At 36.6% G+C, this 14,302-nt stretch overlaps 1 long non-coding RNA gene and 1 other non-coding gene across 2 annotated transcripts; both read right to left on the bottom strand.

The window, feature by feature from the left end:
* Window positions 1-2,164: 2,164 nt before the first annotated feature.
* LOC135157005 (uncharacterized) lies at window positions 2,165-6,429 on the bottom strand. The gene is made up of 3 exons (XR_010296081.1): window positions 6,015-6,429; window positions 4,672-5,442; window positions 2,165-3,471 (listed from the first exon to the last, which is right to left on the bottom strand). It is a non-coding gene; the product is annotated as an uncharacterized LOC135157005 (long non-coding RNA).
* A 5,420-nt stretch (window positions 6,430-11,849) lies between these two features.
* TRNAY-GUA (transfer RNA tyrosine (anticodon GUA)) lies at window positions 11,850-11,935 on the bottom strand. The gene is given in 2 exon segments: window positions 11,850-11,885; window positions 11,899-11,935. It is a non-coding gene; the product is annotated as a tRNA-Tyr (tRNA).
* Window positions 11,936-14,302: the final 2,367 nt, after the last annotated feature.

Raw genomic sequence — 14,302 nt, 5'->3', positions numbered from 1 at the left:
ATTTCAAAGTGTGCCAATCACCAAAAATATTCTGCTCTTGTTATCAGAGGTAATGGAATATTCAAATTGTGATTTCTGAAATAATTAGTATGAAGAAATATTGAAGTAATAATAGCTCTCCATAGGCACAAAAGCCACTCTTTATTAAACACTTCATGCATTGGCAAATGCTTATCAATATTTCTGAGGGTTTGCAGTAAATACAACTCAGAATTTGTTTTGCAAGAGCACCAAATTGCTTCAATGCTTTCATTCATACATATCATAATGAATAACATGCCTCATTAAAGGTCAAGTCCACCCCAGCAAAATGTTGATTTGAATAAATAGAAAAAAATCAAACTAGCATAACACTGAAAATTTCATCAAAATTGGATGTAAAATAAGAAAGTTATGACATTGTAAAATTTTGCTTATTTTTCACAAAACAGTGTTATGCAAAACTCAGTGACATGCAAATGAGTCAGTCGATGATGTCCATCACTCACTATTTCTTTTGTTTTTTATTGTTTGAATTATACAATATTTAATTTTTTACAAATTTTACCATAGGGACCGACTTGACTGAATCATAAAGTATTAAACATTGCTTACTCCACATGTTCAGGGAAGGCTTAATCACTGTTTCACTTGACAATGAGAAGAAAATTATAATATTTCATATTTCATATAATAAAATCCAAAGAAATAGTGAGTGGATGACGTCATCACTCACCTCATTTGTATACCAAACAGGATGTGCTTATAACTGAAAATAAGCGAAACTTTAAAATGTCATTACTTTTTTTATTTTACATCCGATTTTGATGAAATTTTCAGTGTTATGCTTGTTGGATTTTTCTCTTTTTATTCAAATCAACATTTTGCTGGGGTGGACTTGTCCTTTAAGTTATTTTAGTTTGATTTTCAAATAAAACATACATTTAAGGAGATTGCTACACTTCAAAAAATGAAGCTCTCTTGTTTCTCCTCTTTAATCATGAGATTGCATCGTAGATATATATGACACTTGCATACAGGGATGAGGTCGAGGCTGATTCTTCCGAGTCACGAGGCAGCTTGAGAGAACTTCCCATAGATTATGTACAGTGACTTGGACCAAGGCCAGTTAAATGTTGCCTCGAGGTCAGCATTGGCTACATGTACATCCCTGCTCGGAACTGAAAAAATCCATTGATCTGTGCACAAAAAAGAACACTGCTCAAGACATTCATTATCGATGGACCTTTTATATTTTTCATTGTTTCTTGCTCCCGATGAATTACTTCTGAGATTCAGTTACATCAAATAAAATTTTATATCATCTTCATCAAGTGTTTCACCACTGAATGTCTTGTTTGAAATTGACGTGTGTCTTGCAGAAGACCACAGTTCTTAAAGTATACATCCAAAGAATCAAAAGTATTTTATAATGACTTTATGTGGTCATCATTGTAAAGGGGAAGTATTACTAATCAGATATATAACTTCACTTTTCAAAATAGTGATCAGAGATTGCAGAAATCAGCTCTCAAAAATGATTTATTTTCATGCCATATTTCTGCCTTCCACCGGTCCTCTTGCGAGCTCCAGCTGAGTGACGTCACACAATGAGCAGTGAGCAGCTGAGCTGACAGCAGCCCATTGGAGACGATCTTTCCAATCAGCGTTTTTTGCTCTTAGAATTGTTTATTCCTCTTAAGATTGGTCTTGTTATATAGATACAAGTTTGAATTTACTGAACAGTGAAAAAAAGTGCACATTTAACGTATTTTGGTAACCGATATTTAGCTTAGAATTTTTTTTTCAAGAAATATATGTGAATAAACAAAGCATATTTTCACGTAGAAATCACACTTGCGTCACATTAATGTTATAGTCAATATAAAGCATAGACATTCTTCTTTATGACTGAACAAAAATTATGAAATTTCATCAAGTAGCAAAGTCAGGAACCACAAAAAAAACACGGCAATATCCATCGCGAAATGACTGAAATTGCAGTTGAATTGCCGAAGCATTATTAGGAAACAGCGGCAAGCGGACTTTCTTTCATATATCTTAAAAATGCCATACCGTTAGGGCGATGGTCTGTGGCCAAATGCGTTGGCCATTGTTTTGTCATGTGCGAGGACCCTGGTTCGAAACTCGGATTTTATTTTTTCTGGGTATTTTTTTGTTTATTCCTTCCCCGTCCCTACCCATCTTTTTTTTCTCTTTTTATTTTCTTGTGAAATTCTATTCAGACCTGTATTTATCACATCTTGCTTCTTAATTGCTGCTTTTGATTTTCAAGTTCTTGATTAGATAATTTCTACTCTTATTTGGGATGGGAGGGGTAGAGTTAAAAGTCAAGTCCACATCAACTAAAAATTATTTGAATAGAGTAATTTCCCTTGTTGTTTTTACTCAAAACAGTCATATACACAAAACAATGATATGCAAATTAGAGTTGTCACTCACATCACATTCGTTTCTATTTTTTGTGGCATTTTGTTTTTTATTCTTTGCAGATTTGACGATAGGAAACTCTTCATCTGATCACAATAGGTTATATTTACGGAACTGTTAAAATAGTAATTATATAAATTTGAATCAAAGTTTTTATGAAATTTCCTGCAATATCTTGTTATTTTTCTTTAAATTCAAATGAATTTTTGATTGCGTGGACTTCTCCTTTACTCTTAATGTAGGGAATGCATAGCAAAATTTATCCAGAAACAAAATTGTCTTAGAATATGCAAATCAGTAATTGGACACATGTTCACTTTTCTTTCATCCAGGCCACTTCCTCACATCCACCAGGCTTTCAGTCTTATAACAAAAATGATGAACCATCACACAACATTCACAGTGCTTCACAATAAATATTTCACTTCTGTTCATACATGCAATAAATATTGTGGAAAACAAATAAAAGGCGTACCCATATTCAAATACCGTTTAAAAGGACAAATATATTATACCTTTCGAGAAAAATCAGCACGTTAAATATCTGATAACAAAACATAATTATGGGGCACTGCAAGAAACTTATGTTCAATTGCAAATCAAGCGTAAGTCTTAAATTCAAATTCAAGCGTAATAAGGTCGAGTTGCAATCGCAATTCAACTACATGTTTAATCAAAGGACTTACCCTTGATTTGGGACGTGTGATTGAGTATAACATTTCTCGCAAAATGCCCTAGTAACATTAAAATTGTTCTTTCGTTTAAATTGTGTGTTATTATTTTTGACAAGCTGTACGTATTCCTGTCCAAGTCAAATTTCTTAGTTCTCTCCAAAACTGTGCTCAAAGTTGTTTCCAAGATTGATAAAGAAAAATTTTCTTTTGTATCATTATCAGTCCACAACTTGCAAACCGTAGGTCCTGGAAAGAGTGAAGAAAAAAATGGCTATACCCAAATCATAGTAAAAGGACATGATGGAATCTCCCAGATTGAGGTAGCAAGCAGAGACCAGAAGTCACCAGAGTCAGCAAGTGTGCAGATCTGTGTGTAGAAGAGAGAAAAAAGGAAATAGTTTAAATAATCAAATCAAAGTATGAATTTAATTATCGTGATGATTGATGACGTGCGGTGGCATGTAATTCCCGGTCAACAACAAATGATAGTAGGTTTAGACACCTGAAAAGTTCCACTCAGAACACTGGTGCTCTACCTCAAGTGATGTTTGTGTAGGCCCCACTCCACTTCACTACCGTACATGTACGCCACACCTACCCGGGTAGGTGTGTAGCGTAGTGTAGGCTGTAGCAGTACTCCAGTAGTGAAGTGGAGACTACACGAACATCACTTGAGGTACGGTGCTCTCTGAGTCTCTGTGTCATTACAAAGATTGCATTTATCTTCATTGTTGAAGGCATTACGCATACATATATGCAGCAACACTCTAATCAGAAAGAAACACCAGACTCTAATTTTGGCCCACCCAAGGGTTCATTACATGCCGCCGCGCACAGAAAATTCAAGCCATAGAAGTCGTGGACCCAAGAAGTGAGATCCCAGCACGCGCGACCCACTAGTTAGAAATCCACTGCCAAACGCGGTTCGTGGTTAGTATACTAATACTAACCTCGCAATACGTACTAGTAGTATACTAATACTAACCTCGCAATACGTGTGAGTGATTTTGGCCAGGAATCAGGGTAATCACTGCTGAAAATTTGTCTGGCTTCATGAGATCGGCATCATGGTGATATAATTCTGTGTATAATAAAAACTTAAACATTCCTCTGAAACAGCAGATTTTCAGCCATGGTCCATACCACTCAGTGCTCCTAAAAGTAAATAATTTAATCGCCTGCCTGAGTCCTGACCAGTTTTAGAAATCTGAAGAAAAAATCTGCTGGAATTGTGCCACTCACACGTATTAAGTATACTAACCTCGCACCACGAACCGCGTTTGGCAGTGGATTTCTAACTAGTGGGTCGCGCGTGCTTAGCCTGGAGGCGTCTGGGTTCACTTCTTGGGTCCACAACACACAACTTCTATGGCTTGATTTTTCTGTGCGTGGCGGCATGTAATGAACCCTTGGGTGGAATTGTGCAAAAACATTATTTCTGAAATAAAAACTTTTTAATTTTAATAGTAGTTATGCCAAAATGCATGATTCTAAACTTATATCAGATGTATCTGTCATCTGACCTGAATGCATCGTCAGAACAAGTACAGTTTCCAAACATGCTTACCTTGACTTTTGACTGGATCAAACAGCGTAGCCTGCAACATGCATCGGGAGCAAGTGAATGGGACCGTGCAGCTTGGAGTTTTTCAATAGTTAGTAGAGCAACACAACGAAGACTGTCGAGTGGACAAAATCGATCTTTCCAGTTCACAATTCAATAAAAAACGGGCAAAATAACACAGTTCTGGTTCCCTTATAGTCTGAAGTTGTCGAAAACAGAATTCGGATGTCACATTACTAGAAGAAAACGGTAAATTCGGAAGATATTGAAGAGGTCAGTAAGGTGATTCAGTGTATTATGCACAGAGGGATGATGAGCTCGATGATTGTGTGACGTCATTATTCTCGACTGTTTTCACTGCGTGAACTGTCGGTCTGGGGGCGGCTGGGGGGCTTAGAATGGTCTCTAATAATTTCATTTCTTGCATTTCCACGACATCAATAAGACTTTTTAGTGACATATTTGTGTATAAAAAGACAAGACCTTTCCATTCATATATAATTTGTCTATAATCATCACTTTCGTGAATTTTCTTTGGATGTATACTTTAAGGTTGGCATGAAGAATCCATAGAAGTCCAGTCAGGAAAGCCACAAGCGTCTCTGCTTGAAGGAACAAATCTGGTTTCCTGAAGCAGTCTAATTTGAGATGAATTTGGAGAGTACCATGGAGTAAAGTTTTTAAAGCAGCAACGCCCTCATTCTGAAATCTGCTCTTCCAATAATGATGTTACTACAGACAGGAGCAGCTCTGAATTCAGTTCTGATAATCAACCTGTTCATAAAACAAATAATAATAAGGAAATAATGCAAGCCCATATATCCATACATAGCTTGGGTTAGTTCAAATTTTGTCCTTTCAGTGTAAGAACCCCCTTAGCAAAACATTTTTGTGCACTCCATCGGTGCAGAAATGCCCCTATGCCTGCTGGCCAGTAAGGGCGTTGTTTGCACCGACATGATGATATGACTAGTAGAGGGATAGTGGCTTACTCCTGAGACCATAGTAATTGGCAATTTGCCATGATGTAATCTAAAAAAGTGTGAACTGATTGTTTTTTCCCCCAAATAAATGAATCATGGAAATTAAAATATGCAATAAATTAAATAAATGAAAGCAAAATACACACTTTCATACAGCACACCTTGGATGAGCACAACAACCACCCCCCCCCCCCCATCAACGGGATGTCTTCATTGCTTAGAAGTCCAGTCAAGATAGAGTTTTGCGTTTGCCTTTTTTCATTTTGCATTATCTTTGGGTCAATGTGTACAGATTTCGACCCCATCTGCATTACGATCAAGGTGAATTATTAATAATAATAATACAGTTTACATGTAACCTACCATTTGAGAGTTGATAAAATGAATCAATCAGCTGGTTGCAAGAACACACATTGTAGCAGACACGGTTAAGGTGGTTCTGAGGTTTCTTGTTTATTCCAGACTTCTTTGTCATCATAACTGTAGTAAGCAATTAAAAGCAAAAAGCAAAGAGATAAAACATGTTCATGAAATTAATATACAAGTTAAGCTCAGTTGCCAGTGTGTAAATCATTATAGTAGTCCCAGGGTGTTTTTATTAAAGTCTCTTCTGGCCTGGGGAGGGGCACTATGGTTCATCAGCCATGGGCGGCGCAATTTATGAAATCATACCTTTTGCTTTAATTTACAAAAAAAAAGCTCGTAATCTAATGCTAAATTCCTTTCTAGAGCATTCCTAACAACTTTACTTTAAAAAATCTGGTATCAAAATAAATTCCTTTCATGTTTTGTTTTTTTTCTTAACTTCTTAAATGTATTTTTTTAATTGTTATTTTCAAGACAAAGTTCATCAGTGACATTAAATTACTATTGTCAATAAAAAAGATTACCCAAATATGAATATTGACTTTTTACATGTAATCATGTTTTTGTCTGACATGTACTTTTAACAAACACAATGTTGCAAAATTTCCTGACCCTGTACCTGGGAATTGCAAATTTGGTCTCAAAAGTTGCGTGAGACTTGAAAGTAAAACGTCAGTCAGCGGTGCGGTAATAAAATTTTGAGTGGCAGATTTATTCTGAAAAATGTCAAGGGGGAGCATATCCCCCCCCCCCCGAGTATTGTGCTTGATGTAAAAGGATGTAAAAATATCATGATTATGCATTCAATATTAATAATGATGCACCATATGAGACACCCTTTAACTGAAAGCACATTGAAAAGCATTGTAATCATCCATTAAACAGTTTAAAGTGAAAAAAAAATATGTAATCTATATATATAGCACCTCATGCGCTTGCATAAAAATCAAGTTAAGAGTCAGCTACATAGTAGCTCGGGGGGGGGGGTACCCACGAAATAAGGCATATGGGGATATGCCGCAGGAATGGGTCGCCTTTTCGGAAGAAATCCCTAAACATGTGGTATGGTTTTATGCTGGAAAATCCCTAAACATGGCCAAATTTTTAGATAATGTCCTTAAACATGGGTCCATATTCTACTCCAATGTCTTAGGTGCAAATACAAAATGACCTTACATTTTGGGAGATAACCTTTTACTTTTTTTTTTCTTTTTTTTTTTGCTTCTCAAGTTTTCCAGGCGAAAATGTGCCCCCCCCCCTTTTTTTTTTAAATCCTTGATCCGCCCCTGTAATGAGTAATGGGTACCTTTTTAGCCAAAATGGCCTGTAAATATGGGTACAGGTTTTGAACCTTCAGCCGCACACCTTTGTCCAAACCAAATCTAAGTACCTCCCCCCCCCCCCCCGGGGGGGGGGGGCACTCGATTAAAATAGTAGTAGGTATGTGCCGCTGGCGAGACAAAAAACGGGGGCCTTGGAGCGGGCTTATTGTAAAAAGGAGGGTCCTCGGAACGGGCTTCGGAACTACAAATGTTTGTGAAAACGGGTGTCCTTGGAACGGGTCGCCTGCATGTGAGTGTGTATGCGTCCCTATGGAACGTGCATGCAGCTAGCCCGGCGGCACGGACGCCGAATGCGCTAGCGCAGAGGCGATGGTCGGACAGCGCTCTGCGGCCGCTTAAATTGCGGCTCATTGTAGCAGATCAATGCGACCGGAACGGCGTAACGGAAAATATGCGAAGCTTTGGAGCGGATTTTCTTCTTTTTTTCGATAAGAAGAAAATGCTATGCTTTGGAGTGGCTTTCTTTGTTCTTTTTCTCATTAAGACAAAAATGCTATGCCTTGGAACAGAAATTTGAGTGTAAAAATGGGGGTTCCCTCCGCGGCACATACCCACTATGCATTATATACTGAGTGCCCCCCCCCCCCGGCATAGTAGAACTACATATTGAATCTAAAAAATAAATGTATTTACATGTATATCTTTTTATATTTATATTTGATGGATATTAAAAATGTGACTCATACGGCACATCATTACAAATCAACGACACAAATAGAATGTCCTTGCAAAGAAACTCTTGTGCAATCTTCCCGTAAGAAATTTTAAAAGGAGCCCTGGCCGGGCAACTCCCTATTGAATGTTAAAACTTCCCCAAGAATACATGTGGCAGATGTGGCCAATATATTCTGAAAAGTAGCCCAATACATGTAGACCCCCTATACCTTTGTTGTTGTTTTTCTTGTCTGGCGAGATATGTGGAGTCTGGAGAACCCCCTGTGGAGCCGTGATATGTGCAAACGACGGGATATGTGCAAACAACGGAATATGTGCAAAATTTCGCCGGGATTTGTACAAACAACGGAATTTGTGCAAACGCCACGCCGGGAAATTTGCAAATCTGTCAAAATTTATCAACGGCATCTGTGCAAACGTGACGACGGGATATGTGCAAATGAACGATTTTCACGGGAAAAGTGCAAACCTCCGGGATATGTGCAAATCACTGCATTTATCCATATAAAGGCTATTTCTCATGAAATGTTTCAGTCATAAAATTACTGTTAAAAATGAGAAACATGCCTGCATAAGGGAGAAGCTACAATGACATCGGCAATGAAACGCTTTTCAGAGAGGCGGCGGGGGGGGGGTGTTGCACCCACAAATGTAATAACGCCCACAAATGTAATAACACTTTACCCACAAATGTAATAACGCCCACAAATGTAATAACACTTTACCCACAAATGTAATAATTTTTGATCGCCCACAAATGTAATAATGACTTTACCCACAAATGTAATAAATTTGAAGGGATTTTTGGCGAATCCGTTCTAAACTAAAATCCTATAGTAATGCGTTCATATAGCACAAAAGTGCAAAGTCTTTTTTACAGACCCGATTAATTCCAAAATTATAATACAATTTAAAGTCTTTTTTCCAGACCCGGTTGTTTCAAAAATTATAATATAAGTCCAAAGTCTTTTTTTTCCCCGACACGGTTATTGAAAAAAAATATAAAATAAATCCAAACTAGGATACGATAATGATATTCCAGTGGAATGAAAATGAGAATCGAGCTTAGTCATTTCTCCAGACCTAGTTAATTAAAACTGATGGAATTAATGTATTTGTTGTTGTTTGAACTTACACGGTGCGTATTGTGAATATATGCGCTAAGAGTAAATTGAGAATCAAGCGTAGTCTTTCTCCACACCCGGTTACTTAAAACTAAAAACTAAATCCTCATAGTAATGCGTTCATATCACTGAACTAGAATTACGTATTTCTAGTTCAGTGGTTCATATAGCACAAAAGTGCAAAGTCCTTTTTCCAGACCTGGCTAATTAAATATTTATGACATAAGTCTAAATCAAGTCTTTTTTTTCAAGACCCAGTTGTTTCAAAAATTATAATATAAGTCCAAAGTCTTTTTCCAGACCGGTTGTTTCAAACATTACAACATAAGTCCAAAGTCTTTTTTCCAGACCCAGTTATTTCAAAAATTATAATATAAGTCCAAACTAAGATACCATAATGATATTCTAGTGGAATAAAAATAAAAATCGAGCTTAGTCTTTTCTCCAAACCCTGTTATTCGAAAATTATAAATAACAATACAACAACAACAAAAACAGTATAAAGACCCCATAATCGTATTAATGCTGGATAGCATGGACATATAGCATAGTCTTTCAGCCAGACCCAGTTATTTTTTTTTCAAAATAACGCTAACAGTAATAATAAGAAAATTCCAAATCTAAGACCGAACAATCCTTCAACCTAAGAACCTGTTTTAAAAAGAGGTTTAGAGCATTGTCTTTATTCCAGACCTAATCATTAAAAAAAATTACCAAAAAAAATCTTCTAACGTAAGACTATATCATATTCTTATTCTTCTGGAATAAACACGACTTTTAAAACGTACTCTTTTCTCCAGACCCGGTTATTAAAAAAAATGAAGAAAAAAAATCTAAGACCAATCTTCAAAAGTTACACCCTTACTGGGTGTAACTGGGTGTAAAAATATGTATTTACCCCGCACCCAGTTTTTTTTTTTAAATAATACTAAGACCCCTACAAAACATTGTAATAATGCATGGGTAAAGCAAACATCCTTTCTCCAGACTTGGTTATTATTTGAAAAAAAAAGATAGATTTTACAAATATTCTAAAACGAATATCCAATAATCTAATTACTGTGGAATAACATGAAGATCGATTGTAGACTTTCCTCCAGACACAGTTATTTCAAGAATAAAAAAGCAATAAAACCCAACCCCAACAACGAATCTAAGAACCAACAATCCTCCAAATTAAGACCATGTAGAAAAGCACATGTTTAGAGCGTTGTCTTTATTCCAGACCCAGTCATTGAAAAAATTCAAACAGTCTTAAAAACACAAGACTTTGTCATATTCTTATTCTTAGGCTGTGGAATAACACGAGTATTATGCTTAGTCTTTCGTCTAGACCCGGTTATTTAAAAAATAAAGATATATTATAAAACAAAATTGACCAAATTTAAGCCCAGTTAAAATGCTTGGGTTTAGAGTGTTGGCTGTTCCCCACACCCAGTTCTCTGAAAAATACAAATTAAGCGAAACTTTAATCTTAAAACTTAACCCCAGCATCTTCTAAACTATTAAAACCCTGTGATAACGCATACCAAGAAAACGACAAATTAATCATAGGCGTAAATGTTCATATCTGAATGATACGCACCTTAAAACCCAAGATAACAATAACAACGTTATTCTACATCAATGATATTGTGGGGTCTTTGTGGATATAGTTTGTTTGTTTTTATTGTTTCTTATAATTTCCTATTTTGAAATAACTGAGTCTGGAGCAAAGACTACACCATAGGTCTTTGTTTTGTTGTTTTAGTTTGGACTTATATTATAATTTTTGAAGCAACCGGATCTGGAAAAAAGACTTTGAAATTATATTATAATTTTTGAAACAACCGGGTCTAGAAAAAAGACTTTTAACTTATACTATAATTTTTTAAACAACCGGGTCTGGAAAAAAAGACTTTGAACTTATATTATAATTTTTTAAACAACCAGGTCTGGAAAAAAGACTTTGAACTTATATTATAATTATTGAAACAACCGGGTCTGGAAGAAAAGACTTTGGATTATATTATACTTTCTTTATTAACCGGGTCTGGGAAAAGAGACATTGCACTTTTGTGCTAAATGAACGTATTACTATAGGATTTCAGTTTAGAACGGATTCGCCAAAAATCCCTTCAAATTTATTACATTTGTGGGTAAAGTCGTTATTACATTTGTGGGCGATCAAAATTATTACATTTGTGGGTAAAGTGTTATTACATTTGTGGGCGTTATTACATTTGTGGGTAAAGTGTTATTACATTTGTGGGCGTTATTACATTTGTGGGTAAAGTGTTATTACATTTGTGGGCGTTATTACATTTGTGGGCGATTATTACGTTTGTGGGTGTAACAGGGGGCACCAACCTTAAATTGAAGACCCACTATCGTTTGGAATAACATGGATGTAGAGTGTAGTCTTTTAATGCTCCAGACCCAATCATTTAATCATTTGAAGATCCTTCTGAACTAAGATCCTGTACTAAAAGCATACATAAGGAGCATAGCCATTCAAAAATAATTTTAGACCCTGTAGAAATGAATATAGAATGTAGTCTTTACCCTAGACCTTGTTGTATCAATAACAAAAAAAAAATCAAATTTAATACCTCACCGTCTAATTCCTATCGAATAAGTTGTTGTTGTTGTTGTTTTAGCTTATACGGCGCGTGTCATTCAGTAGTGAATATTTGCGCCAAAAAACCACATCCACCGAGCCGGATTCGAACCAGCGACATAAGGTTAATCATCAATCATCTACAGGCCTCCGCTCTACCAACTGAGCTATCGGTGGTTACTGGGTTTAAAGTGTAGTTTTTGCTCCAGACCGGGTGATTAAACAAATTCAAAACTATTTAAGCCCCGCCATCTTCCACTACTAAGACTCTGTTATAAAGAACGTGTATATAACGTATTCTCAATTCTCCAGACCCGTTTATTTAAACAAATTTTCAAGACCCCACAGTCTCATTCCTGTGAAAAAATGGATTTAAAGCGTTGTCTTTTCTCCAGACCTTTGATTAAAAAACCTTCAGAATTAAGACCCAAGACTAAGACTCCGTTATAAAGCAGGGGTACATATCGTAGTCTTTACTCCAGACCCGTTTAAAAGAATTATGTTATAATCTTCAAAAATAAGACCCTGTAAGAAAGCATGGATATAAGAGCACAGTCTTTACCCCAGACGCTGTTATTAAAAAAATTAGAAGATCTTCAATTTGACGACCCCATCGTCTCATATCTGTGGGAAAAAATGGATATAGAGTGTAGTCTTTACTCCAAACCTGGTGATTTAAAAAAACCTTAAATAGTAAGACCCCATCATCTTCCAAACTAATAGTCTATAAGTATAACAAAGCACGGGTACCTATAGCATAGCCTTTACTCCATATCCATTTATTTAAAAAACTACACTGTACACCCACTGTATAATTACGCTGTATACCCATGTGCTACATTACAGGTTCTTAGTATTGAAGATGACGGGATTGAAGTTTCGAAGATTCTTGATTTTTTTTTTCAAATGACTGGGTCTGGAGAAAATTATAACTCTATATCCATATGCTTGATGACATGGCAATGGTTTAGAAGATGGTGAGGTTTAAATTGTAAAGTTTATTTCTCTTTTTAACCACCGGGTTTTGAGTAAAGACTACGCTTAGCTAGTCCAGGTATAGCGTTAATCCTGTTGTTTGGAAGAATATATGGCCAAGACTGAGTATTAAAAAGTAGACTAATAACCTTCATCTTGTAGGGTAAGGTCGCATTGGGTCTGGAAAAGGAGACTACCAGCATGGGTCGGCAGAGCAAAATTGATAGGGAGGGGAGGGCACAGCAAAAAAGGGCACTTCCTCTTTTGAAAAGGGCACTTGAAACAAAAAACTTTGTTTAAAAACAAAATAGCATAATGTACCCTAGTAGGGTAATGAGCAAAATGATTGAGTGGGGCAAACAGGGCGTGTGGGGCAAAATTTCTTTAAAGCTGCGAGCGAGCGAGCAAAATTTTGAAACTTTTAATGAAAAAAAAAAAACATTTGTGATAGATTTTGACATAGAGAACACTATCATATTTCACCACTTTTCTTTCCTTTTCTTTTCTTTTTCTTGGTATTGAAAACTTTTGGGGTCCATGGAACGAGGTCCATTTCTTAAGGGGGCAAGTGCCCCCCCCCCCCTCTCCCTTTGCTCAGATGCCCCTGCATAAAAGAAAGGACGCTAATTGCAACTACATATACCTTATATTAGCAAATTGGACATTTAAACAAACCAGAAGAGAAGGGGCATTTATCAGAATATTCATATGGGGCACTTGATCAAAGGTGAAAATGTACACACTACAGAAGAAGAATTTCACTCTGAAAAGGGGCAACTTAACCCTATCTAGGTCGGGGTATTTTTGGAATTCATATGGCCGGGGGAGGGGGGCCTCCCAGGCCCCCCCCCCCCCCCCTTGAGATCTCGGCCGTCGACCGCGCGATCGCACCGAAAATTGGCACGCATGTTGTCTGGGATATAATCTACAAAATTGTAAAGTAATTTATTTCATGCAAATCGTTATTACGTAATTATGCTAATTTATGCGTAATTAGTATGCAAAATCACACTTTTTCCTCTAACTCCGTAAATAAAGCTCAAAATGTTCTAATTTTTGGCATAGAAACCCTTTGTGATGTTCTTAGCAAGTGTACATGAAAAAATTGTGATCAGATCAATTTCCTATGTATGATATTGTTTTTTTTGCAATTTCTTATATGTATTTCTTTGTTTTTTGGACCTTTTGTTTTTCATTGTTTTTTCAATGAAATTCGTTGGGACTCTTCTAAGATCATCAACAGCATAAAATACATACATTTAGGCGTGCAAAACTAAAAAATAATCATACATTTATGATTTTTTGTTGAAAACACAATTTACATTGACTTTGTACACGAAATCACGTTTTTGAGCAATGTTTGGTCTGAGATGCACTTACGTAACATTGCGTAACTTCGGAACCGCGTACCCGGGTGACGCAAAATTGGTCTCAAAAGGTGCGGAAGACTTGAAAGTAAAAAGTCAGCGAGCAGCGCGGTCAAAAAAATTTGCGCGACGAAAATATCGCGCGACTCGTTGAGGGGGGAGGGAGCCTCCGAGGCCCCCCCCCCCCGGCCTAGATAGGGTT

This window comes from Lytechinus pictus, chromosome 16 (assembly GCF_037042905.1).
Source record: "Lytechinus pictus isolate F3 Inbred chromosome 16, Lp3.0, whole genome shotgun sequence".
Classification (NCBI taxonomy): domain Eukaryota; kingdom Metazoa; phylum Echinodermata; class Echinoidea; order Temnopleuroida; family Toxopneustidae; genus Lytechinus; species Lytechinus pictus.
Note: the sequence above shows the minus strand (reverse complement) of the source record. Positions and strands in the feature narration are given on the sequence as shown.